The 25114-nt window shown below is 40.5% G+C and overlaps 1 long non-coding RNA gene across 3 annotated transcripts in view; it reads left to right on the top strand.

Annotated features, from left to right (window-relative positions):
• The window catches only part of LOC134357394 (uncharacterized), an 81895-nt gene that overhangs the window by 21878 nt on the left and 34903 nt on the right, over positions 1-25114 (top strand). For 2 of the 3 annotated variants that reach the window (XR_010020617.1, XR_010020616.1), the window contains exon 2: positions 361-456. The exons of the other annotated variant lie outside the window; for it this stretch is intronic. This is a non-coding gene — a long non-coding RNA (uncharacterized LOC134357394). The remainder of the gene's footprint in view (positions 1-360; positions 457-25114) is intronic. 3 annotated transcript variants of the gene reach the window in all.

The following is a 25114-nucleotide window of genomic DNA, read 5'->3' as shown; positions in this document are numbered from 1 at the left end:
TGGTCTTACTGATATTGAGTGCAAGGTCGTTACTGCGGCACCACTCAACTAACGTATGTCTTGTTCCTGTATGTCCTTTCATCACCATCTGAAATTCTGCCAGCAATGACTGTATCATCAGCAAATTTATAGATAATGTTTAAGCTACACCTAACTAAACAGTCATGGGTGTAGAGAGAGTAGAGCAGTGGGCTAGGCACACAACCCTTTGAAGCGCCAGTGTTAATTGTCAGTGAGGTGGAGATGTTATTTCCAGTCAGCACATCTCAGTGGAAAAATCCTGCTTGCATTTACACTATGTATATCCATTATAACTGTGTACACTTCTATCAAATCTCCTTTCTTTCTGCTATGTTTCAGGGAATAAAGTCTGAACCTATTTCAATCCATGCCTGCTGGATTCTTTCAGATGCCATCAAAACTGGCCTTTCTCCAATATATAATTTCAACCAGATGGTGAGTGCTATACTCTTCCATAATTATCTTTAAATCAATGGAATTATTATCCCTGCATTCAAAATGTTCCCCTGCACACACTTATGTGACCTGCTCTGTCTCATTCCCTAAAAGAAGATCGCACTCTCTCTAGCTGGGACCTCTATATATGGATTAAGGAAACTTTCTTGAACACATTTAACAAACTCTATCACATTTTACAATATGGGAGTCCCAGGCAATATGTGGAAAGTTAAAACTTCCTTAAAAAAATTAACAATTGAATGGATGGTATTTTCCAAAGAACATTGAAAATCAGAGCTGAGATAACAGGTGACCTAATGCAGTCTACCTTCTCTTCCGTCCTTTGTGGCAAATTCCCTTGGTCAAAGCTCAACAAAATCCGATTATTTTTTCATTTCAGAGTGTAATAAAAATTTAAACTGAAGTTGCAGATACTCCATGTTGCAAAAATGTTCTTTCACAGTGGAATAATTACTGAAGTACACTGCTCAAAGGAAATTTAGTTACTTATTTATTACGAATTTACATATATTTCACCATATATTACCTTGTGATTTATTTTCTTGTGGGCATTTATAGGAAAATAAAGAAATACAATAGAATTTAAGTAAAGCTCTCTACATAAATAAAGACTGACAAACAACCACGAAGCAAAAGAAAACAAATAGTACAAATAGACAAATAAAAGTGAGAAGATGAGTTGCAGAGACCTTGAAAGTGAGTCTGTAGGTTGTGAAATAAGTTCAGAGCTGAGGTGAGTGGCTTTCTATGTTGGTTCAGGAGCCTGATGGTTGTAGAGCAATAACTATTCTTGATCTTTGTGGTGTGGGACATAAGGCTCTTATATCTCCTGCCCAATGGTAGTAGTGAGAAGAGGGGATGGCTTGGATGACGTAAGTCTTCGATAATGTATGCTGGTTTCTTATGGCAATATGCTTTATGGTGAGAAGGGCTTTGCCTATGATTGTCAGGGCTGTACCACCATTTTCTGTAGACTATTCCATTCCTGGGCATTGGTGTTTCCATACCAGGCCGTGATGCAATCCATCAGAATACTCTCCACTGCGCATCTATATAATGTTGTTGATGTTTTAGATGATATGTCAAATCTATGCAAACTTCTAAGAAGTTGTACAGTAGGTGCTGTCATGCCTTTTTTTGCGATGGCACACAAGTGCTGGTAGCAGGACAGCAAGGAATTTGAAGGTATTGACCCTCTCCAACTCTGATCCCTTAATGAGGAGTGGCTCATAGACCTCTGGCTTCTTCCCCCTGTACACCATAAGACATTGGAGCAGAAATCAGTCATTTGGTCCATTGGATCTACTGTGCCATTTCATCCTGGCTGATCCATTTCCCCCTCAACCACATTCTCCTACCTTCTTCCTCTGACCCTCCATGCTCTGACTTATCAAGAATCTATCAACCTTCGCCTGAAACTCCTCCAATGACCTGGCTTCCACAGCTGCCTGTGGCAATAAATTCCACAACTTCACCACTCTCGGACTAAAGAAATTCCTGCTCATCTCCATTCCAAATGGGCATCCCTCTATTCCGAGTTTGTACCCTCTGGTTCTACTCTGGTCTGAATCAGCTTTTCCACATCCACTCTATTTAGGCCTTTCAACATTCAATAGTTTTCAATGAGATTTCCCTCTCCCGCTCATTCTTCTAAATTCCAGTGAGTACAGGCACAGAGCCATCAAACGCACCTCAAATGATAAGCCTTTCATTCCTGGAATAATTCTCTTGAACCTTCTCTGTACTCTGTCTGGTGACAACTTTCTTAGGTAAGAGGCCCAAACCTGCTCACAATACTCCAAGTGAGGCCTCACCAGTGCCTTAAAAAACTTCAACATTACATTCTTGTTTTTATATTCTAGTCCTCTTGAAGTGAAAATTAACATTGCATTTGCCTTCCTCATCACCGACTCAGCCTGCAAGTTAATCTTTACAAAATTTTGCACAAGGACTCCCAAGTCTCTTTGCACCTCAGAATTTTGAATTTTCATCCCATTTAGAAAATAGTCTTGGCTTTTATTTCTTCTACCAAAGTGTATGATCTTACACATCTCAACACTAAATTTCACCTGCTACTTCTTTGCCCATTCTCCTAAACTGTCTAAGTTCTTCTACAGACTCCAGGTTCCTCAACACTACATGCTCATCCACCTATCTTCATATCGTCTACAAACTTGGCCAGAAAGCCATCAATTCTTTCATCTAAATCATTGACGTACAACATAAAAAGAAGTGGTCCCAACATCGACCCCTGTGGAACACCAGCAGCCAATGAGAAAAGGCTCCCTTTATTCCCACCCTTTGCCTCCTGCAAATCGACCAATGCTCTATCCATGGTAGTACCTTTCTTCTAATACTATGCTGAATTTAGCCTATTTACCATGTGCCTCCAAGTTTTTGAAATATCACTCTTAACAATTAACTCCAACATCCTCCCAATCACTGAGGTCAGGCTAACTGGCCTATAATTTCCTTTCTTCTGCCTCCCTCCTTCCCTTTGTGAAGAGTGGAGTAACATTTGCAATTTTCCACTCCTCTGGAACTATGCCAGAATCTAGTGGTTTTTGAAAGATCATTACTAATACCTCCTCAATCTCTTCATTTGCCTCGTTCAGAACCCTGTGGTGTAGTCCATCTGATCCAAGTGACTTATCTACCTTCAGACCTTTCAGCTTCCCAAGCACCTTCTCCCTAATAATAGCAACTGCACTCACTTCTGCCTTCTGATACTCGTGAACTTCCAGCATACTGCCAGTGCCTTACACAGTGAAGACTGATGCAAAGTACTTATTCATTTCATCCGCCATTTCAGAGTTGATAATCAGCTTATTGGTTTTGCTGATGTTGAGTGAGATGTTGTTGTTATGACATCATTCGACCAGATTTTCAATCTCCTTCTCTGTTCCAATTTGTCACCACCTTTGATTTGGTCAACAACAGTGGTGTCATCAGAAAACTTAAATATGGCATTGCAGCTGTACTTAGTCACATAATCAAAGGTAGAACGTAAATAGAGCAGGTTGCTAAGCACACAACCTTGTGCTACACCTTTGCTGATGTTGGCTGTGGAAAGGATGTTGTTCCAAATCTGTACTGACTGAGGTCTTCAAGTGAGGAGATTAAGGAACCAGTTGGACAGGGAGGAATCGAGGCCTGGGTCTTGGAGCTTACTGATTAGTTTCGAAGGGATGATAGTTGTAGTCAATGAAGAGCATCCTGCTGCATGTACCCTCACCATCCTGATGTTCCAGAGCTGAGTGAGGAGCCAATTAAATGGTAACTGTTGTGACGGTAGGCAAATTGGAGTGCATCCTTTTTCTTTCATTGATATACTCTATTACATTTTCCTTTCCTTCATAGTGATAGTCTACATTTGAGTATCACGTTTAATATAAAAAGCAACTCATGATACCTCAGAATTGAGACAGATAGAGGAATGAACAGAAATGAAACAGAAGCTTAGTTGAATTGCCATTATGTTTGTAAAGCTGCAAAGTGATGAGGAAAGGATGAAGCACAGAATGCAGCACAGATGAGTATTCCATCACTTGTCCTAGGATAACGAAGAGGAGGGATACACAAAATGGCTAGTGTAAGGAGACAAAGGATTGCAGGCAGAAATCTTATGATTTGGTAAGTTCCAGAGGAAGGATATTCAGAAGGATTAAGTCTGACCTATCCATAAGACCCTGATGACATCGTCAACCATATGGAAGATGACTTTACGGCTGAGGATTATGTCAGAAAGGGCCAGCTGGCATAGAAAGAAGATGAGTTGACAATGATAGGTTGTTATAAGACATAAATCATTAGAGGAAAATATCAGTCTTGTATTGCTTCATATTTCCTTGATTATTACCTTTATTTTCTGTGCTCAAAGCCACAGTTTCCAAATTTTATTTTCATCTTTGCTGACTTTGTTGATCTCACCCAGTGCTCATGTTTCTTCTGCAGTCTGTGGATGTTGATGCATACAATCACAATGATACTAAACTTGCAAAGTGCAATTTAGTTGTAAAGCAATAATTCAATATAACTATCCCATTTCAACATCAGCTTGGTCTTGATCGACCTGATAATCTTTTCCTCCAAAATCTAAATAAGAATCTTGGCTTTACTACTGCCTAACTATTATTTGTTTGAACAAAATCCTTTAATCATGTATTCGCTTTAATTGATTTATATTAAATTACATTTCTAGTAAAACAACATAGTATTTGCCAGAAAATACTGAAATCACTGTTTGATATTCTAAGTGAAAAAAGACTCTTAAGTTTACAATTTAACTTCAAAAATTATTGTGACATTAGTGAGAGTTCTCCAGAACAGCAAGAAATTGGGGATGATTCCAATTACGTGATGTTCTATGCTCCAGCTTCTACATGAAATGCTCAAAAGGGAGTTAAGGGCTAAAGATCAGGGACTATTCGTAATAGATATTTCCTTTGTCTCGATCCTCTAAGATGCCAAGTCATGTGTGTGTATGCCTGTTGTCTCACTGGAGAAGGTGAAGTTGATTTGGATCTAGGTTAAGAGGCCACTGCCCTCAGTGCATATCCAGTATGTCTGATCTTCATTTCAGGTAGAGGGAGACCTGGTATCAAATTTGTGTTACTTATCTAGTTGTAGGACACCTCAAAATCTTCCACAATGTAGCTTTGAGGCCTCAGCCCCTCTACTCTTTGTCCAATTTATAAATTGAAGCACATTTTCCAACTATAAGTCTAACACAGATATTTGGCAATCATACTGCACAAAGTTTGGGTTGGATAGGTTACTTATTCTGGCCCTAGCAAAATCTATTCCTGCTTTCTGAAATTGAAGAATTCGTGTTGACCTCCTGACATGATAACATCTACAAAGATTTATCACTTAGTTTAGAGGATATGAGCCTAAAGCAATTTGTAAAATTTGCCATTGATCTGGCCACTATTCGGTTTGTGTTTCTGAGTTTTCATTACACTTCCCCTTCTGGTGGAGGATGAGGTGCATTTTGCTTCACTGTGGATTCTTGATAAACACCTTGGAAATCTGCCACTTGAGTTAAAAAATTCCAGCCTAGCGGAGGTCGAACTCAACAGTTTCACTGCTTTTAGATATGGGATATTGGCAGCAGTTTCTGTTTTCACCAAATTCAGTAGAAACCGCACTGGGGGAATTTGAAGGCTGATTTCTAGGTACACTTTCATATAGTATTTGGAAATACTTCCATCAGGATGATATACAGGGCATTTTATGGAAGAACAGTTGAATGAAACAGCTGTTGAGGCAAAGAACAAACTTTGGTCAAAGGAACCATGTTCCAAAAGGAGAGGGAATTGAAGAAGTTTGGGGGTGTGGGGTGGTGGTAGAGGTTGAATTTTATAGAAAATGACCTGATCTTTGAAGATATATAGAGCAGTAATGAAGTGCACACTGACTAAACAAAAACCTTCTTGGAATTAAATGTTTGCACATATTCAGGCAGCCTTTACTTAAGGGTATGCAGAGAGCATCTGCTTTTCATTTCTGTCTTCTAAATCTATGCCTAATTGGAACTGAATACATTTGTTCAGACATATATTAGATAGGAGTGTGGAATTCCCCAAGTCCAGCCTGACTTTGACTCATATGCCACAGCTGCTTTGCTTGGTTCCAATAAAAATTGACTGTAATATAATGCGTTTGACATTATGCTCTCAGAAAAAATATAGATATTATTTCTGAGGTAAAGGGTATTTTGAGACCAATTAACACCCTAGGTTGTGCTTCAGTATGGAACTCATCCGATTTAATCTTATTGTAGACTGGTAAGGGTTAATAAATATGTAATTATTTATATCTTCTAGAATGAAGAAACAGGAGAGTTTGGTCAACATTGACAGTTGAACCGTTTAATTTTCATTTCTAGTGTCCAAATTTACCTTTTATGAGGACAAACAGATGTCTTATCCGAGACACACCACAAGCATGGGTGAACCATTGGCTTCACATTTTTACGGAAATTGAACTGCATGCCATGGTCTCTTTTCCACACACAAGGTTCGCTTGCGATGTAAAAAATAAACTTACTCATATCAGATTGAAGCAGGCTGCTACTGTCTAACCAGACTTTCAAAGTGGGGATAGGCTGTGGCTTCAGCTACTTGCAGAGTGGGACCAGCTGAGATGAATGTGGACTCCCACAGAGGATGGCTTGCTTCCGGCAGGTGTCCCAGACACTGGGCCATCAGATCCCACCACAGATCCTCATATGCAGAAAGTTGTGCAAAAATATACACTTACTGTCTGATGTGAGAAAAATGGACTCTTCCGTTGGTTAGTATCGTGGAAAGATCAAGAATAGTCTGTGGCAACATCCAGTAAAGCTTCCTTCATGAAGATACAGCCTGAAGCCTTTAAATTAAAAAAAGCAAAAAGTACAAGGGGGAAATAAAACCACCCTGTTTCCCATTAAATATCTAAAGACAAGTTACAGGTTTAGACATTTAAAAGCTATTTTTAAAAACTAAACAATTTAGAATATTATATAAGTCAAATCAAATCACATAAAATAAAATAGTTAAAAGTATTTCAGGGTGAAATCTTTTAAAGATAAATTGCTTTTTACATTTAAAGTTATATCTGGCATACCAGCAAAGGCTAGTTGAGTGTTTCTCTTCAAGACGTACTAAAGCAGCTTGTTTGCATCAGATAATGTCTTCCTCCCCAGTATCTGATCCATTATTTCACTTGCTATATTTTTTCTATATTTTACTGATATGCTGGCCATATTTCTGATTTCTGCTCAAAATTTGTGAATATAAATCTAAAATTAAAACTGAAAATCACTGGATTAAAATATCTGAAAAATGTATTTGTTGTCATAATATGTTGGAAATTAGTCAAGTGCAGCATACCTATATGAACTATCTAAATTGTGATACTCGCAATATGGCTTGCTTGTAGCTTTTTCACTTGAATGCAAACAAGAAATAGTTTTTGCTTACAGTGCCAAAAAAAGAGCCTGGAAAGTGGACCCATTTTCCTAAAGATTGTCTTCCCATTCTCTACTGATATGTTTCACATGAGGATAATTTACAGTATTTGTTCCTCATAATGCTTAGCTTGATGAAATATTTTTTAGAATACTGACAGGTACAGAGGAACAGAGGGCTCCGGGAGTATATCTGTATGATTTAAAGCATTCTGAGCTGGTTAAAGAAGCAGAGAGTATGGCTATTTACATTAGTTGAGGTTTAGAATATGAGATTAAGGAACGCCCGAGTTATATATGTCACTAGCTAGACTACAGCTACAGTGTCATTTAACTTAACTGATATGGTGATCACAGTTTTGAGCTTGCGTCAGTGGAAAGATACAATTACAGTGGAGAAGGCACAGTGGTGATTCAGGAGGATGTTAGTAAGCCTAGAAAGGTTTAGCCAACAAGGACTAATGAGTAAATTGGTATTTTCTTTGGAACAAAGGAGGCATAAGGGAGATTTGATTAAGTTTATAAAAGTACTTGTGAGCCATTGCACGAATAAATAAATATTTTGCTTTAGCAGATGGGTCAAAATACATGTAAAAGATTTAATGAGATTGATTAAGGGATAGTGGGGAGATGCACAGAGGGAAATTGTTCAGAGAGTACTGCCAGAAAGGAAATAGAAACAAAAACCTTCAAATGTTTCAGAAGTGGTTGAATGTGTATTGGAAAAGTCATGGACAGAAGGTCTTAACAGCAAATGCAAGAAAGTGGGATTAGCTATTTCAAAGACAAAGTTCAAAGTAAATTTATTATCAAAGTACATATATTCGCCATTTGCAACCCTGAGTGACATTTTCTTGAAGGCATTCACCGTAAATACAAGAAACATAATAGAAGAAATGAAAGATTTTTTTTAGGAATATATGGGTTGGCACAGCATCGAGGGCTGAAGGGCCTGTACTGCGCTGTAGTTTTCTAGTATCTAGTGTCTAGTGTCTATGACGCCCCCAGCAGGACAGACAAACAATCAATGTGCAAAAGACAACAAGCTGTGCAACTGCAAATAGAGAAAAAAAAGAAATAATAGTAAGAGATAAATATTCTGAACATGAGATAAAGAGTCCTTGAAAGTGAGTCCTTAAGGTTGTGGGAACAGTTCAAGGATGGGCCGAGTGAGGTTGAGTGAAGCTATCCCCTCTGGTTGAGGGGTAATAACTGTACCTGGTGGTGTGCGTCCTGATGCTCCTATACTTTCTTCCTGATGGTAGTAGTGAGTAAAAAGTATGGTCTGGATGGTGGGGGTCCTTGATGATGGAAGCTGCTCTCCTGCAACAGCGCTCCATGTAGATGTGTTCTATGGTGGGAAAGGCTTTACCCAGGATAGACTGGGCTGTATCCACTACTTTTTTCATTCAAGGGCATTGGTGTTTCTATACCAGGCTGTGATGAAACCAGTCAATATACTCTTTATGACAGATCTACAGAAGTTTGTCAAAGTTTCAGATGACATGCCAATTCTTCCTTAACTTCAAAGCAGAGGCGGTGCCATGGCACTTACAGTATATGCTAGACCAGGGGTGGCCAACCTTTTTTCACTTTCACGCACCAGCTCAGATACGATTTTTTCATGCATGAGCTCCATATTAACATATTTTTACAAGAATTGAATGGGGGTACAAGAGTTATATGGCGCATCTGAACACGTGAGTGAAAAAATTGATGCATGGAATCTAAAAGGTTGGCCACCCCTGTGCTAGACCCAGAACAGATCCCCTGAAATTATAACGCCAAGGAATTTAAAGTTGCTGACCCTCTCCACACCTCTGATCCCCCGATGAGAACTGGCTCATGGGCCTTCAGTTTCCTCCCTTTGAAGTCAATAATCATCTCCTTGGTTGCTGACATTGAACAAGTGGTTGTTGTGACACCACTCAGCCAGATTTTCAATCTCCCTCCTACATGCTGATTCCTCTCCACCTTTGATTTGGCCAATGACAGTTATTTTTGATGACATGAAAATACGACCTTCTTATCTGTCACAAATTTTCTTGGATTCTCTGATGTTTATCTTAAGGCAACTATGGAATTCGGGGACCAATATTTATACTACTATAAGGTCTCAGAAAGCTGCCATCATATGGCATATTTATAAATTTTTGAGTTAATTTATTCTTGCGTATAATGAGCTAAAATATTTTTTGTGATTTTGATATCAGTAACACAGCTGTTTAGCTTAGGAACCTAGAGATAATTTATTCTTATTTTATGGACGCTATTAAACATTGAATCAGGCAACAATGAGTAGTAACTTTGGGCTTCCACATCATTCACTTTTGTGGGCTTCATTGGAAGAGTTTTCCCAAATCTTTCTGTCAAAGTACAGTAAGGAACAAAATAATCTGCAAGCATCACTTCCTTAGTATATGTTCACTTACTGTGTCAGAGTAACTTAGTGGAATTACATATAAGGACAGAAGACTCAGGTTTTCGTACCAATTCAACAAAGTAGTACAAGTGAACAGACAAATAAGGTTTGTGCAGTTTACGGATTTACAGTTGATACAGTTGATAAGGGGGAATAAAATCTTGTCAGCATTTATTCTAAGTTGTCAGTAAACCAAAGAAACCTTACTAGGCATTGCTTTATGCTAAAAATCAGTTTAGCTATATTAAGCTTAAGTCCATAAAGAAGACATTTACCCCTTTGAGGCTCTGCTGCCTTGTTGGAAGTGTATTCTAGTTTGCTCAAGCTGCTGTCCTTTTATTGTATTCTTGAAAACTGTTGTGTTTTAGGTATCTAAACCATTCAAAATAATTTCACAGGCTATAAAATCAATTTGCTCAACCAATCTAAATCCAGAGACAGAGTTATGTCTTCACTCTATCATCAACCTCAACCAAGAGTCTTAGTCTCAAGAAAGTCGACTTTTTGTTCTTAACAATATTGCTTTAGTAGAAACTGCTACAAAATCAGTGCTTTCCAGGAGACCGCATTAACTTTGATAAAGAGTTACCAAACCTCAAAGGTACATGTGGGAGGCACATGCTTTCTTTCAAAGGTTTACTCATCGCTAGAATCAATGTATTTGTGGTCTTCAATCTATTGCACATCATCACCCACATTTGAATCACGTGACCTGAATTTAAAACCAAATCTTTGCCTCGTGTTTCATTTGGACTAAGCTATTGTAACCAAAGAGTATTGCTGTCAGCATGAAGACAAAAGCTAAAGAGCAAGCAGATGGCCTCTTGATAGCTAGGAGCAGATAAGATGTTCGGCATTACTCCCTGTGGGTGAATGTTCAACCTGTCTTCCCACATAACACATAAGTGAGCATGTAGGCTATAATAACCACTTCAGAAAAGCACCTGCATCTTTTCAACCATTTTTGCACATAGAGCTAAAATCTTGCTTCCGGAAAATAAGCTTCCGGAAACCAACTGTGGTTCTGGCTTGTCTGTATCTACGTGTGCTGCTACTGGTCTTTTTAACCACCTGTTTGTGGGCCTTGTTTTAAGCTTCTTGGTTTATTTTACAAATTCTTGTATTATTTCTGATACAGACGAATCAGCCCTTCCCTTATGAAATATAAGCATCGTAAACACTAAATACCACTAATTTCAACTTAACCTTACACAAGTTCAATTTGTTGCTTATTTTAATTAGAACAACTCTCAGCATGAAACGTCGACTATTTATTAATTTCCAGAGATGTAGCCTGACCTGCTGAGTTCCTCCAGTATTTTGTGTGTGTTGCTTTGGATTTCCAGCATCTGCAGAATTCTTTGGTGTTTATATTTGATATTTTGTTATTTTATTTGAATTTCACTACATTTTCTTTCATAACCTTATGAGGTTATTGAGGTGTACATCAAGGTATAATGTCATTTTCTGCACTGGCCATTTCCTGTTGAAATTCTACTCCTATTCCTGTTGAGATTCACAATTTTGAAAAACTAAATTCCTCCGTATCTCCCTCTTAAATAGTCATAATCATAGTCATAGTCATACTTTATTAATCCTGGGGGAAATTGGTTTTTGTTACAGTTGCTCCATAAATAATAAACAGTAATAGAACCATAAATAGTTAAATAGTAATATGTAAATTATGCCAGTAAGTTATGAAATAAGTCCAGGACCAGCCTATTGGCTCAGGATGTCTGACCCTCCAAGGGAGGAGTTGTAAAGTTTGATGGCCACAGGCAGGAATGACTTCCTACGACGCTCACTGCTGCATCTTGGTGGAATGAGTCTCTGGCTGAATGTACTCCAGTGCCCACCCAGTACATTATGTAGTGGATGGGAGACATTGTCCAAGATGGCATGCAACTTGGACAGCATCCTCTTTTCAGACACCACCGTGAGAGAGTCCAGTTCCATCCCCACGACATCACTGGCCTTACGAATGAGTTTGTTGATTTTGTTGGTGTCTGCCACCCTCAGCCTGCTGCCCCAGCACACAACAGCAAACATGGTAGCACATGATAACATGATAATGGAAGACCCATTACCTGAAATTACACCCTCTAGTTCTAGATTCTCTCAGAGAGACAACGTCCTATCAAATCAATGACAGCATTGGATGCCAGAAATATTAAAACCACGATACTGCCAAAGTAAGCACAAAAATGGCAGATATATGATCTGAACTTTTTTTTTAAATACTGCCAAGATTAGTGATTTTTAATATGCTTTTATTTTGCATTATTACTACACAGTGGCCCAGTTTCTACCAGATGAATCAGAGTGGAATCTGCTACATTATGTAAGCAGAAATACTGAGAGTCACTTTGGATAACTTTCAAAGTGTGGCACTGGGATTATGATGGATAACATCTCTGGGCCCATTGATTGCAAGGTGATGCAATACCTGCCTGCTTATTTTCATAAATGCTGCATCTAGACTCTGCTCCCTTCAGAGTTCATTGGCTGCCTTGTGTCATAAGGGAGCCTGAAATCACCAATATTAAGATTAAGTATGAAATGAAAATAAAGTACTCTGTTGCTTTTACATAGATAATGTTTGGAAATAGTATCCAGGAAATGCCAAAAAAGTGTATAAATAATTTGTTACCATTCTACATTGAATGCTGTGATAGCCATTTATTCCGCACTATGTTATATTTATAGTTACATCGGGGAGTAATCCAATACATTCACACTCTTTGCAGAGGATCATATTCTGCCTCTCATAATGGAACAGTTAAACGAGATGAAAGATGACCTTCATATTCAGAGGGCTGAGAGGCTGTGGTGGGAAGTGAGGGGTGGCTGGAAGCTATGTGACTTAGGTGCTTAGGGGGACAAGAATGGGGGAGGCTCTGCAGGCATATGTTCAAGAATGTGGCAATTCCTAAGTGACTGGAGAATAGCAACAGGAACCTACATTCACTCAGGAAGAGAATGAATAACACCACTCAAAATATCAAGGCCGTTTCCCCAGAAGTTGGATTATGCAAAATTATATTCTTTTTAATGCAATCAAATTTCTATGAAAATGAAAAGTGGATGAAAATCAGCAGCTTAAAGTATGGATCACAAAGCAAGAGAAGAAATTGCTGGAGCCCTTACTGAAATATTTTCACTCGGCCTTAGAAACTGCAATTTTCATCACGACTCCATCTCTTCTTTTCTACCAATCAAGAAAAATTGCAGGCTTTACCTCACCCTCACACGTTTACTAAAGTTGCCAAATCTACAACTCAAAATAGTACAGTGGTGCCACAGCAGTTAATTTGCTGGACTGATAATAAAGATAGCCAGGCTAACAATGCAGAGATAAAGTTAAAGGACAGGACCTCAGGGTGGTGATCTCAGAAATGGCTATCTGTGCCAAGGGCTAGTGAGACAACAGACAGGAAGATAATACCATTTAACACGTGGCTAAGTAGATGGGGCAGAAGGAAGGGCTTCAGATTTTTGGATCATTGGGCTCTCTTCCAGGAAAGGTGGAACTTGTACAAACGGGACAATTTGCACCTGTAATAGAGAGAGACCAATATCCTTGTGGAATGGCTTGCTAGTGCTGCTGTGTGTAAAGCAGAGTTGCTGTGAATGGGAACCAGAGTGCCAGGGCAGTTAGTGGAGTAGTTGTGGACAAAATAGATATAAAACCTACAACAAAGACAAGAACAGAAAGGTTGAGCATGGTAGGGCTAATGTTCTGAGTTGCATCTATTTAAGTTCAAAGAATATTGTAGGCAAGGTAGAAGAACAGTGCATGTGCAGTCATGATATTATAACCATTAGAAAGACTTGGTTGCAGGTTGGGCAGGACTGGCAGCCTAATATACTGGGGTTCTGTTGTTTTAGACTTGATAGTGGGGAGGGGAGACTTTACTCATCAGAGAAAATGTCACAGGCATGATCAGACAGGACAGATTGGAGGGCTTGTTTTTTGAGGTTATATGAAAGGAACTGAGGAATAAGAAAAGGATGACCATGTTAATGGGATTATACTCTCAAAAGTTAATGGAATTTTAGAGGAGGAAATTTGTAGAGCGATAGCAGATAGCTCAATAAAAATTGGGTTGTGATAGTAGATGATTTTAACACTCTACATATTGAGTCTCAAAGTTGTGTATGGTCTATATGCTTTGATTATCAATTTACTTCGAGATTTGACTTTGAATGTTGACTGGAACTGCCATACTATAGAAGGGCCAAGTGGCATAGAGTTTAAGTGTGTTCAGGAAAGTTTCCTTAATTGATATAAAGGGATGCCAACTAGAAAGCGTGCAATACTGGATCTCTTATTAAGGAATAAGACAGGGCTGGTTGCAGTAGCGTGTGAAGGAGAATATTCTGAATCTAGTGATCATAATTCTCAGATTGAGATTCTAAATTGGAAAAAGGCCAATTTTGATGGCAACAGAAGGGAAACGGCAGGTATAGATTGGGATAGGCTGTTTTCTGACAAAGGACACTTGGTAAGTGTGAGGCCTTCCCGTTCTTTCTATAGGAGTCTTTGATTGGAATACAGCACAGGTGCAGTAGACGCGTTCCCACGCAAGTCTGGCAAAGAGCTTTACAAAGTAGGAATTTTTTTCAGCTGAAGTCTTTGAATGCAGTACTGTGCAGACACAGTAGAAGCATTCCCATACAAGTCTGGCAAACAGTTTTAAAATGCCATTCTCCATAAAACAGGTATATCATTTAGTGGAGCAGTCATCATGGGCGAGGCCGTCATCGGATTGGACTGAGTCAGGCTTAACAGGGGTTTGGCGAGAACAGGCAGAGGCAAAGTAAGTAGGTAACTTTACTCTTGAGAGAATAGGGAGTATATCCACAGGGCCAGTGTTCTGTTCTGGGGGTCAGATGTGGGATTTCCAGGAGCCCACCAGCCTCCCCGATGGCCACAACTGCACCAGGTACATCGAGATGCAGCTCCTTAGAGACCATGTTAAGGAACTGGAGCTGCAGCTCGATGACCTTCGGCTTGTTAGGGAAAGTGAAGAGGTGATAGATGGGAAGAACAAGGAGGTATTCACCCCAAGGCTACAGGAGATAGATAGATGAGTGAGTGTCGGAGAGGGAAGGAAGAATGTCAAATAGTGGAGAGCACCCTTGTGGCTGTCAGCAGTAACAACAAGTACTCCATTTTGAGAAATGTTTGGGGGGTTGACCTGTCTGGGGGAAACAACATCAACCATGCCTCTGGCGCTGTGGCTCAGAAGGGCAGGAAACTGAAGAGGATGGCAGCAGTAATAGGGGACTCTATAGTGAGGGGAACAGATAGGCAATACTGTAGTCACAATTAAGAAATGGATGGTTGTATGCCTCTCAGGTGCCAGGGTCTGCGATGTTTCTGAACACATCCACGATATCCTGAAAAAGGAGGGTGAGCAGCCAGAAGTCGTGGTACATAGTGGTATCAGCGATATAGGGAGAAAAAGGGAAGAGGTCCGGAAAACAGAATACAGGGAGTTAGGAAGGAAGCTGAGAAGCAGGACCTCAAGGGTAGTAATCTTGGGATTGCTGCCTGTGCCACATGAGAGTGAGGATAGGAATAGAATGAGGTGGCAGATAAATGTGTGGCCGAAGAATTGGAGCAGGAGCAGGGATTCAGATTTCCTGATAATTGGCAGGTGTGACCTGTACAAAAGGGACAGGTTCTCAAGATCACAAGACAAAGGAGCAGAAGTAGGCCATTCGGCCCATCGAGTCTGCTCCGCCACTCCACCATGAGCTAAACTATTCTCCCATCTAGTTCCAATTTCCGGCTTTTTCCCCATATCCCTTGCTACCCTGACTAATTAGATACCTGTCAATCTCCTCCTTAAACACCCTCAATGATCGAGCCTCCACAGCTGTATGTGGCAACGAATTCCATAGATCCATGACCCTCTGGCCAAAAAAATTTCTCCTCATCTCTGTTTTAAATGGGTACTCTCTAATTCAATCAGAATGGAATCCCTTTATTCCCACCCTGTACTTACTGCTTATCAGCTGATGCTCCACCCATTCTGATATCTTTCCTGTAATTCCATGGGCTCTCATCTTATTAAGCAGCCTCTTATACGGCATCTTATCGAAGGCCTTTTGAAAATCCAAATACACAACATCCACAGCCTCTCCCTTGTCAATCTTAGTTGAGATTACCTCAAACAATTCAGATAGGCTGGTGAGGCAGGATCTTCCCTTCATGAAATCATGCTGGTTTGGGCCTATCTTGTCATGCACCTCGAGGTATTTCATAACCTCGTCCTTGAGGATCGACTCCAATAACTTTCCAACTACCGATGCCAGACTAGTAGGTCTGTAATTTTCTTTTTGCTGCCTCCCTCCTTTCTTAAACAGCAGAACTACACTTGCGACCTTCCAGTCCTCTGGAACCATGCCAGAATCTATTGATTCCTGGAAGATCATTTCCAATGCCTCCACCATCTCCAAAGCCACCTCCTTCAGAACCCATGGGTGCACCTCATCTGGACTGGGAGACTTATCTATTCTTAGTCCATCTAGCTTCCCAAGCATTTTCTCTCCAGTAATCTTGACTGTACCTAATTCTATTTCCTGAGACCTCTGGCTATCAGGTATGTTGCTAATGTCTTCCACTGTGAAGACTGATGCAAAATACTCATTTAGTTCCTCTGCCATCTCTTTGTTACCCATTATAATAGAGAGGAGAAGATGGTGGTGCGACACAGCTCGCAGCAGCCACTCCGGTGAATGATATCTGTTATCGGTCAAGTAGGGTGCCGTGCACGATCCTGATTTGATGGAGACAGACGTGAGAGCACGGAGGAACATCTGTGAAACTTCTGAAATGCTTGTTTCGCTGCCGCCGCTACTGTGTGATCCAGCATCTCCGGAGGGGAAGGACCCCGAGTCCTTGCCTTTGCTTGTTGATCAGCGGCCGGGGTGGGGTCGAAGCGCTCGACAGAGATGGCGCTCGGTGCTCGGTGTTGGAGGGCTGGTCAGAGGCTAGAAGTTTTTGGACGGACTCAGAGTCGGCTGTGGTCGGGTGCTTCCAGGGTGCTGCATCGGCAAGTTTGAGGGACTGGAGGTTCATGCTGGGAGAGTTTCTCCCTTCTACCGTCTGCGTGAGATGATGGGGCTATCGGGACTTGAGGTTTTTTTTTTACTGTGCTCATGGTCTGCTCTTATCAAATTATGGTATTGCTTTGCACTGTTGTAACTATATGTTATAGTTAGATTAGATTAGATATGAGGACACGCAGTCCTCTTTTATTGTCATTTAGTAATGCATGCATTAACAAATAATACCATGTTCCTCCAGTGTGATATCACAGAAAGACAAGACAGACCAAGACTGAAAAACTGACAAAAACCACGTGATTATAACATAATTATGTGGTTTTGTCAGTTTAGTCTTGGTTTGTCCTGTGTTTCTGTGATATCTTTCTGGAGGAACATTGTAAATGACAATAAAAGAGGACTGAGTGTCCTCATAATCTAATCTAATTTCTCCAGATCATTTTCAATCGGTCCTATATCTACCCGTGTCACTCTTTTACTCTCAATATATTTTTTAAAACTCTTAGTATCCTTTATTATGTTAATTGCCAACTTCCTTTCATAATTCATCTTTTCTTTCCTAATGACTTTCTTAGTTTCCTTCTGTAAGTTTTTAAAAGTCATCCAGTCCTCAGTTTTCCCACTAATTTTTGCTTCTTTGTACATTGTCTCTTTTGCTTTTATTTTAGCCTTAACCTCTCTTGTTAGCCACACTTGTGCCATTTTTCCCCTCACGATTTTCTTTTTTCTTGGAATATACTTTTCCTGCACTTTCCTTATTTCTTGTAGGAATTTCATCCAATTCTGCCCTACCGACCCTCCATCTAGCTTACTTTTCCAATCGACGCCAGTTCCTCTCTCATACCACTGTAATTTCCTTTGTTCCACTGAAATATCGATACTCCTGATACCAGCTTCTCCTTTTCAAATTTGAAACTGAACTCAGTCATATTATGATCACTACTTCCAAGGGGTTCCATTACCTCCAGCTCCCTAATCGCCCAGGTTCATTACACAGCGCTCAATCCAAAACAGCCGGTCCCCTGGTGGGCTTCTGGACAAGCTACTCCAAAAAGTCATCCCTTAGGCATTCTACAAATTCCCTCTCCTGAGATCCATTACCTTCCTGACTTTCCCAATCCACTTTCATATTAAAATCGCCTATAATTATCTTGACATTTTCCTTCTGACGCTCTTTTTCTATTTCCAGCTGTAACTTGTAGTCCACATCCCGGCTGCTGTTTGGAGGCCTGTATATAACTGCTATTAGTGTCTTTTTACACTTGCCATTTCTTAATTCTACCCACAAGGAGTCTACTTCTTTTGATCCTATGTCCCTTCTTTCTAGTGATTTAATATCGTTGCTTACCATCAGGGCCACGCCACCCCCTTTACCTACCTTCCTATCTTTCCTATACACTGTGTATCCTTGGACATTCAGCTCCCAGTCATATCCATCATTTAGCCATGACTCGGTGATGGCCACAATATCATACCTTTTAACCTGCAGCTGTGCAGCAAGGTCATCCACTTTATTTCTAATGCTGCATGCATTTAAGTACAGTACATTTAGATCAGTATCTGTTACCGACTTTCCTATATTTCTATTGCACGCAAATTATCTTGTCTATTCACCTGCCTGTCCTTCTTGCCATCTTTGCTGCACAGTACCTTTGACTTATTTCTATTTTCCTCTTCCTCAACCCTAATACCCTGGTTTCCTTTCCCCTGCCAACTTAGTTTAAAACCTCCCTAACAGCCATATTAAACCCAACAGGATATTAGTACCCTTTGAGTTCATCGTTTTTGTGTAAGTCATACCTCCCCCAAAATAGATCCCAATGATCCAAGAATTTGAAGCCCTGCCCCCTGCACCAGTTACTTAGCCACACATTCATCTGCTTAATTCTGCTATTCTTACCTTCATTAGCATGTGGCTTAGGCAGTAATCCTGAGATTATTACTCCGGAGGTCCGGCTTTTCAATTTCCTTCCTAGCTCCCAGTAATCTTCCTTCAGGACCTCCTCTCTTTTTCTGTCTATGTCATTGCTACCAACACACACCAAGACTTCTGGCTGCTCACCCTCTCTCCTCAGAATACTTTGGACCCAATCTGTGGGTTGCACTTGAATCCGAGGGGGACCAATATTCTTGCAGGCTGGCTTACTCGAGGTGTTGGGAGTGGTTTAAACTAATATGGCAGGGGGTTGGGAGCCAGTATGATAGAGCTGAGGATGAGCCAGAAGGTTTACAAGTAGATGATGGGTGTGACATAAATGTAAGGAAGGACAAGCCAATGATTAGATACAAATACAGACAGAGCAAAGAGTTAAGTTGTACCACAGAGGCAAAATTCAGAAGGGCAAAGAATGCAGGACTGAAGGTGCTGTATTTAAATGAGTATAGCATTTGGAATAAGGTGGACAGATTCATGGCACAATTAGAGATTGGTTGGTATGACGTTGTGGGCATCACTGAGTCATGGCTGAAAGAATGCCTTAGCTGGGAGCCCAACATCAAAGGGTATACTTTGCATCAAAAGGACAGGCAGGAAGGCATTAGGGGTGGTGTGGTTGGGAAGAGATGGAGTTACATCTTTAGAAAAAAGGTGACTTAGGGTCAGAGAATGTTGAATCTTTGTGGGTGGAGATAAGAAACTCCAAGGGTGAAAGAAACTTATGGGAATCATATGTAGGCCTCCAAATAGTAGACAAGATGTGGGGTTAAGATTGCAAAGGGAGCTGGAAAAGTCTTGTAATTAGGGTAATGCCGCAACTGTAATGGGGGACTTCAATACACAAAGAGATTAGAAAAATCAGGTTGGTGTTGGATCACAAGGGAGAGAATTTACTGAATACCTATGAGATGGCGTTTTGGAACAGCTTGTGTTTGAGCCTACTTGGGGAAAGGCTATCTTAGATTGGGTGTTGTGTTATAACCCAGATCTTATTTGGGAGCTTAACGTAAAGGAACCCTTAGGAGGCAGTGATCATAATATGATTGAATTCATATTGCAATTTGAGAGGGAGAAGCATAACTCACATGTATCAATATCACAATGGAATAAAGGGAATTAAAGGGGTATGAGAGAGAAGCTTACCTAGGTGGAATTGGAGGTGGATACTGGTGGGGATGACAGCAGAGCAGAGCTGGCAGAAGTTTCTGGGAATAGTTCACAAAGCACAGGATAGGTATGTCCTACAGAATAAAATATTCTCAAATGGCAGGGATAGGCAACCGTGGCTGACAAGGAAAATCAAAGACTGCATAAAACCCAAGGACAGGGCATATAAGGTAGCAAAAGTGATTGGGAAGTTGGGTGATTGGAAACCTTTTAAAATCCAACACAACGCAACTAAATAAAAAGGGAAAAGATGAAACATGAGGGAAAGCTAACCTATCATATAAAGTAGGATATTAAAAGATTTTTTCAGTTACATAAAGAGTAAAAGAGAGGCGAGAGTTGATATGGCCCACTGGAAAATGTGCTGGAGAGGTAGTAATGGGAGACAAAGAAATGGCAGATGAAATTAATGGGTAGTTTGCATCAGTCTTCACTGTGGAAGACACTAACAGTGTGCCAGGTGTTGAGGTGTGAAGGAAGAGAAGTGGGTGCAGTTACTATTACATGGGAGAAGATGCTCAAAAAGCTGAAAGACCTAAAGGTACATAAGTCACCTGGACCAGATGAACAGCACCCTAGAGTTCTGAAAGAGGTAGCAGAGAAGATTGTGGAGGCATTACTAATGATCTATCACAAATTATTGGACTCTGGCATGGTTCTGGGGGACTGGAAAATTGCAAATGCCACTCCACTCTTTAAGAAGGGAAGAAGGCAAAATAAAAGGAAATTATAGGTCGATAAGCCTAACTTCAGTGGTTGGGAAAGTGTGGGAGTCTATTATTAAGGATGAGGTTTTGGGGTACTTGGAGACTAATGATAAAATGAGTTGAAGTCAGCAAAGTTTCTGTAAAGGGAAATCTTGCCTGATGAATCTGTTGGAATTCTTTGAGGAAATTATAAGTAGGATAGATAAAGGGGATACAGGCATATTATATATTTGGATTTTCAGAAGGCCTTTGACAAGGTGCCACACATGAGGCTGCTTACCAAGTTAAGTAGGAACAAAAGAATCCTTTTCTGATTGCTTGCCCGTGACTAGTGGTGTTCCACGTCGGGTTGGCTTTGGGACCTCTTCTATTTATGCTCTATATCAATGATTTAGATAATGGAATAGATTGCTGTATTGCCAAGTTTGCAGATGATATGAAGATTGGTGAAGGGGCAGGTAGTGTTGAAGAAACAAGAAGGCTGCAGAAGGACTTAGACAGATTAGGAGAAAGGGCAAGAAAGTGATAAATGAAATACAGTGTTGGGAAATGCATCGTCATGCACTTCGACAGAAGAAATAAAGGTGCGGACTATTTTCTAAACGAGGAGAAAATCCAAAAATCTGAGATGCAAAGGGACTTGTGCAGAACATCCGAAAGGGTTAACTTGCAGGTTGAGTTGGTTATAAGGACGGCAAATGCAAGGTTAGTATTCATTTCAAGAGGTCTAGAATAAAAGAGCAGGGATGTGATGCTGAGGCTTTATAAGGCACTGGCATTGAATCATTGTGGATAGAGCTAAGAAACTGCAAGGGTAAAAAGATCCTGGTGGGAGTTGTATAGATACCCCCAAGCAGTAGTAAGGATGTGGCCTACAAATTACAAATGGAGATAGAAAATGCATGCCATAGGGCAATTCTGCAGTCTTCCTGGGGGACTTCAATATGCAGGTATATTGGGAAAATCAGGTTAGTGATGGAATCCAGGAAGGGAAATTTCTAGAGTGTCTAAGGGATGGCTTTTTAGAGCAGCTCATGGTTGAACCCACTAGAGAATCAGCTAGTCTGGTTCATTGTTGTGCAATGAACCAGAATTGATTAGAGAGCTTAAGATAAAAGAACCCTTATGGGGAAATGATCATAATATGATCAAATCCACCCTGAAAGTCAGATGTATCAGTATTACAGTGGAGTAAAGGGAATTACAATGACATGAGAGAGGACTTAGCCAGAATTGATTGGAAAAGAACACTGGCAGGGATAACGGCAAAGCACCAATAGCTGGAATTTCTGAAAGTAATTTGAAAGTCACAGGTTATATCCATCCCAAAGAGAAAGAAATATTCCTTCTGTGGACACAGGAAAGAAACACAGTTAGTAGTTTGCCTCCCAAGTGCCAGGGTCCAGGATGTTTCTGATTGCATCCATGATATCCTGAAGTGGGGACGTGAACAGTTAGAAGTTGTGGTACATATTGGTAGCAATGACATAGGTAGGAAAAAGGAAGAGGTCCTGAAAATAGACTACAAGGAGTTAGGAAGGTAGTTGAGAAGCAAGACCTCAAAGGTAGTAATCTCGGGATTACTGCCTGTGTCATGTGATAGTGAGTATAGGAATAGAGTGAGGTGGAGGATAAATGTGTGGGTGAGGGGGCATGAAGTGTGTGAAGTTACCATAACTAGAGAAACTGTTCTTGGGAAACTGAAAGGTCTGAAGGTAGATAAGTCAACTGGATCAGATGGTGTACTCCCCAAGGATCTGAAAGAGGTGGCTGAAGAGATTGTGGAGGTATTGGTAAAACCTTTTTTAAGAATCACTCGATTCCAGAATGGTTCCAGAACACTGGAAAATTGCAAATGTCACTCAACTCTTCGAGAAGGGAGAGAGGCCAGTTAGTCTGACCTCAGTGGTTGGGGAGATGTTGGAGTTGATTAATAAAGATGAAGTCTCAGGGTATTTGGAGGCACATGATAAAGTAGACCATGGACAGCATGGTTTCCTCAAGGGAAAACTTTGTTTGACAAATCTGCTGGAAGATTTTGAAGAAATAACAAGTAGGATAGACTGAGGAGAATCAAATTTTCAGAAGGCCTTTGATAAGGTGACACACATGAGGCTGCTTAACAAGCTACAAGCCCGTGGTATTATTACAGGAAAGATTCTAGTTTGGATAAAGTGGTGGCTGTTTGATAGGAGGCAAAGAATGAGAATAAAGGGAGCTTTTTCTGGCTGGCTGCCAGTAACTAGTGATATTTCACAGGGATCTGTGTTGGGACCGATTCTTTCTATATTATATGTCAATGATTTGGATGATGGAATTGATGGCTTTGTGGCAAAATTTGCAGACAATATGAAGATAGGCAGAGAGGCGGGTAATTTTTAAGAAGTAGGGAGGTTACAGAAGAATTTAGACAGATTAGGAGAATGGCCATAGAAATGGCAGATGGAATACAGTGTTGGGAAGTGTATGGTCATGCACTTTGGTCGAAAAACTTTTTGACTATTTTCCGAATGGAGATAAAACAGAAAAAGACTGTGATGCAGGATTCCCTAAAGGTTAATTTGCAGGTTAAGACTGTGGTGGGGAAGAGAAATGCAATGTTAGCATTCATTTCAAGAGGACTAGAATATAAAAGCAAGGATGTAATGTTGAAACTTTATAAAGCACTGGTGAGGCCACACTTGGTGTATAAGTGAACAGTTTTGGGCCCCTTATCTCGGAAAGTATTTGCTGAAACTAGAGAGGGTTCAAAGGAAGTTCAAGAAAATATTCCAGGATTGAATGACTTGTCATATGAAGAGTGTCTGATGGCTCTGAGCCAGTATTCGCTGGAATACAGAAGAATGAGGGGTGACTTGTTTGAGACCTATCGAATGGTGAAAGGCCTTGATAGAGTGGATGTGGAGAGGGTGTTTCATATGATAGGAGAGTTGAAGACAAGAGGACATGGCCTCAGAATAGAGGGGTGTCCTTTTAGAATGGAGATAAGGAGGAATTTCTTTAGCCTGTGAGTGGTGAACCTGTGGAATTCTTTGCCGCAGTCAGCTGTGAAGGCCAAGTATTCATGTATATTTAAGGAAAAGGTTGATAGATTCTTGATTGGTCAGGGCATGAAGAGACATGGGGAGAAGGCAGGATGTTGCTGAGAGGAAAATTGGATCAGCCATGATGAAATGGCACAGCAGACTCTATGGGCCAAATAGCCTAATTCTGCTCCTACATCTTATGGTCTTATGCAGAACCAGAATCAGATTTAATACCACCAGCAAATGTCCTGAATTTTTTTAACTTTACAGCAGCAGTACAATGAAGTAAATATCGAAAAAAAACTGAATGTACATCAAATATATATATATGTCTATTAAATAGTTACGTTAAAATAAGTAACGCAAAAAAAACAGAAATATACAAGTAGGAGGTAGTGTTCATGGGTTCCATGTCTATTTAGAAATTGGATGGCAGAGGGAGAAACTATTCCTGAGTTGCTGAGTGTGTGCCTTCAGACTTCTGTAGCTCCTTCCTGATGGTGACAGTGTGAAGAGTTTTAAGACCATAAGGCTATAAGTCCATAAGACATAGAAGCAGAATTAGGCCATTCAGCCCATTGAGACCACTCCACCATTCATGGCTGATCCTGGGTCCCACTCAACCCTATACACCTGCCCTCTCACCATATCCTTTGATTCCCTGGCCAATCTTAAATATACCCATGGTCTTGTCCTCCACCGCAGTCTGTGGCAGAGCATTCCACAGATTCACTATTCTCTGGGTAAAAAAGAGTCCTCCTTACCTCTGGTTTAAAAGGTCACCCCTCAGTTTTGAAGCTGTGTCTTCTAGTTCTGGATACCCCCACCATAGGAAACATCCTCTCCACATCCACCCTATCCAGTCCTTTCAACATTTGATTGGTTTCAATGAGATTCCCCATGCAGTGAGTACAGGCCCAAAGCCGCCAAAACACTCCTCAAATGTTAACCCTTTCTTTCCCGGAATCACCCTTGTGAACCTCCTTTGGACCCTCTCCAATGAAAACACATCCTTTCCGAGATATGGGGCCCAGAACTGTTGACAATATTCCAGAAGTGGCCTGACAACTGTCTTATAAAGGCTCAGCATTGCTTTTGTATTCTATTCCCCTTGAAATAAATGCTAACATTGCATTTGCCTTCCTTACCAGAGATTCAACCTGTAAATTAACCTTCTGAGAGTCTTGCACGAGGACTCCTAAGTCCCTCTGCACCTCTGATGTTTAAACCTTCTCCCACTTAGTTAACAGTCCACGCTAGTTTTCCTTTTACCAAAATGCATTGTCATACATTTCCCAACTCTGTATTCCATCTGCTACTTTTTGGCCCATTCTTCCAATTTGA

This window comes from Mobula hypostoma, chromosome 16 (assembly GCF_963921235.1).
Source record: "Mobula hypostoma chromosome 16, sMobHyp1.1, whole genome shotgun sequence".
Taxonomy (NCBI): Eukaryota; Metazoa; Chordata; class Chondrichthyes; order Myliobatiformes; family Myliobatidae; genus Mobula; species Mobula hypostoma.
Note: the sequence above shows the minus strand (reverse complement) of the source record. Positions and strands in the feature narration are given on the sequence as shown.